At 41.3% G+C, this 2,938-nt stretch overlaps 1 pseudogene; it reads right to left on the reverse strand.

Moving 5' to 3' along the window:
• Nucleotides 1–2,602: 2,602 nt before the first annotated feature.
• Nucleotides 2,603–2,721, reverse strand: LOC129888095 (5S ribosomal RNA; annotated as a pseudogene).
• Nucleotides 2,722–2,938: the final 217 nt, after the last annotated feature.

The raw sequence follows: 2,938 nt of genomic DNA on the forward strand, positions 1-2,938 counted from the left end.
TGTCTACACACTGTGTCTAGTAGAGTTTTGTTTATCGGTGTGTGGTGCACCACATCTATAAATAGAAGGATACAGGACATTTAGGGTGTTACCTTTCTCTCTTGTCTTACATCGTGTGATAGAGCTATGTTATTAGGATGATCCCTCACTAACGTACTATTATATTTACAGCAATGCCTCCAAAGAAAGCAACAACTGCCCAAAAGTGCAAGTCAGTAGCGGATGGAACAAGTCAGACCCTGAGAGTTATTAGGGCTCGCGCCTAGTCTATGCTAGGAATTGTGCTCCAATCGGTGAGTTGCACAATGCCGCCACCTTTAGAAGAGATTAGAGCAATAGTAGCTGCGGGCCTCGAGACCCTAGTACGTAAGCCTCCAGTCCTATAACTAGGGCCAAAAGATAGGGCAATCAGAGATACAGTTCAACTATTGACCAGGTTAATGGCAGAACAGGTTCAAAGGCATGGGTTGGGGATTAGGAGGCAGTACAGTAAGCGACTGCCCGACAAATATTATGGCAGAGGCCAGTATAAGAAGGCTAGAATGGCTGGTAATTCGAGAGAGTTTCAAGGAAGACAGCCTTAACAGTATAGTATATACCCTTCCCAACCAGTATGGAGGGTACCCCAGTAGTTCCCAAGTGGAATATTCGATAACACGGGATATCCAGAAGTCGGTCCAAGCTCTAGGGTTTCAAGTGCACCAATGAGCAAAGGGTCGTGTCAGTCGAAGCCACTTTTACCTCAATGTCCTGGCTGTGGTAAGGTGCATTTTGGGAAATTCCATCCTATTATAGGTTATTGTTTCACTTGTGGCCGTCAAGGCAATTTGTGAGAGAGTGTCCATTTAAGAGTAGATAAAAGGGTGCAGCTCAACCTACTAGATCAGTTGTTGGAGGTTTTTCTTCGTTGGCTACGCGCCCTATGAAGCAGGGTATGCATACCTCAGCATGCCGTAGTGGAGACCATGGAGTACTTTCTCCGAATAAGGATGCATCATCAAACATGGTTACATGTATACTATTAATCTTCTCCTAAGATGTGTTGCATTAATAGATCCAGGCCCCACTCTATTATGTATATATCTCCTTTTGTTGCCAATATTTGGCGCCTTGTGTGGCTGTGATAGACTATGATATGCATATATGTGTTGGCCCTATGAGGCATTGTTGATATTTTCTTAGTGCAGGTTTGGGATAGTAAGGAATATAGAGGAAACTCTACCAATTTGTTTTGGGAGATAGAAAGAGAATGAGATATACGGTTGTAACATATCTTGAGAGATCGTATCCACGGTAACTATAAGGATGAAAGCTCATGAAGTAGAGAAGGGTATTGTGTATATGTGCCTCCACTTTGGAAAATAGTGGGATCCCTCGAAGATAGGGAATAGAAATTGCAAAACAACTGAGGCATTGTGAAATTATCACAGGAACAAGTGGTATCCATTAGAAAAAAAATATAATAAACAAAATATGAGACACGTGTCATTAGAGTATAAGTGCCCCGAATGGAGAATCGGACACAATTATAAGCACTAGTGATGTACTGATTGGGATGAATGAAATGTGGCTTTGACTAAACTACTACATTAGTTATATGACTCGAGTACCAGTACTTGGACTAGATTGGGTACTAGTTATTGAGAATTCTTAGCACCTCATGGTTATATTAAGGTTTCTGGGCAACCTAAAGTATAGATGAGTTAACAGAAGGTGTAGACATGGCGCAGTATGTCAAATATATTGGAACAGAATCATAGCGTATGAACAGTTGAAAATAAATAGAGGATGACATGGGTACACCTTAAAGGGGGGAAGTGGACAAGAGAAATACAAGCATGAGAGGAAATCAACTGACACTGTCACATATTGATAGGACAGCTTAAACTTCAAGCGAGATCTCATACTGGCATGAGTTAGTAAGAGCTCAAGGCCAATAATAAATAGATAGAAGCCACGGTATCTAAGACCGTGCGAAGAATCATGGGTGCCTACAAAAAGGAGTGAATACGATAAGAGAGTAAGACTGAGCAAACTAAGGGCTGTGAAAAGGGTAGTAGGGTCATGTTTGAGTAAAGATTAAGATATGGCAACAACATCATTGGTCGCTGATATCAGGACATACAAGTAGCAAGGAGAATATAAAATCTCCTATGGTAGGAAATGAGGAGACCAAGGAGTACGTAAAGGAAGAAAAGAAATAAGTAGGACAAAATAGCGTTAGCACAAGCAAGTCCTAGTGTGAAGTCAATATGTAAAGCAAGATGGGCCGAGAGATAAAAAGACTGTGTTTACCTCATACCAGTAGTATAAGAGTAGTTGTGCAACCTACGAATAGTTATATACAGCATAAGACCAAGCGGAGGAGTACATGATGAAAAAGAGTTATGATATTTTGGAGACGTTACAGAGGAATACGAAAAGAAGTTAAATCAAATGGACAAAAAAGACACAATCATGGTTGAATTAAGGATCTACCCCAACACCGGTTGTAAGAGAGAAAAAAAGAGGGCAAGGCCAAACATGAAGACTAGCGAGAAGACGCTAAGGTAAATCTTGGGCTAAGATGAGTGCCTTCACACATTGTTGCAAGGATGGCAATGGAATGTGACACGAGGACTTCCCGGGGGATCACCTATCCTAGTACTACTCTCACCTAAGCATGCTTAACTTAGGAATTCTAGTGGGATCCGGTGCGTTAGTGCTGCTATGATCACACGAGATGTGAGAATCCAAACTAGCGGCAAAGCAATGACACGAGATTATGTACCTAGAGTGTTATAAGTTACCTTAAGGGAATTGTAAAAGGGCTTAAGCAAAACAAGCAGGATTAGCCAATTACTAACAGATGGCGCATTGTATGCCACAGTTTTTCAACATAATACCAATTAATGATAAGGAAAACCACGGAATGTCTATTGTGTGAGGGGACTTCAGC

The sequence above is a fragment of the Solanum dulcamara genome, chromosome 4, assembly GCF_947179165.1.
Source record: "Solanum dulcamara chromosome 4, daSolDulc1.2, whole genome shotgun sequence".
Lineage (NCBI taxonomy): Eukaryota > Viridiplantae > Streptophyta > Magnoliopsida > Solanales > Solanaceae > Solanum > Solanum dulcamara.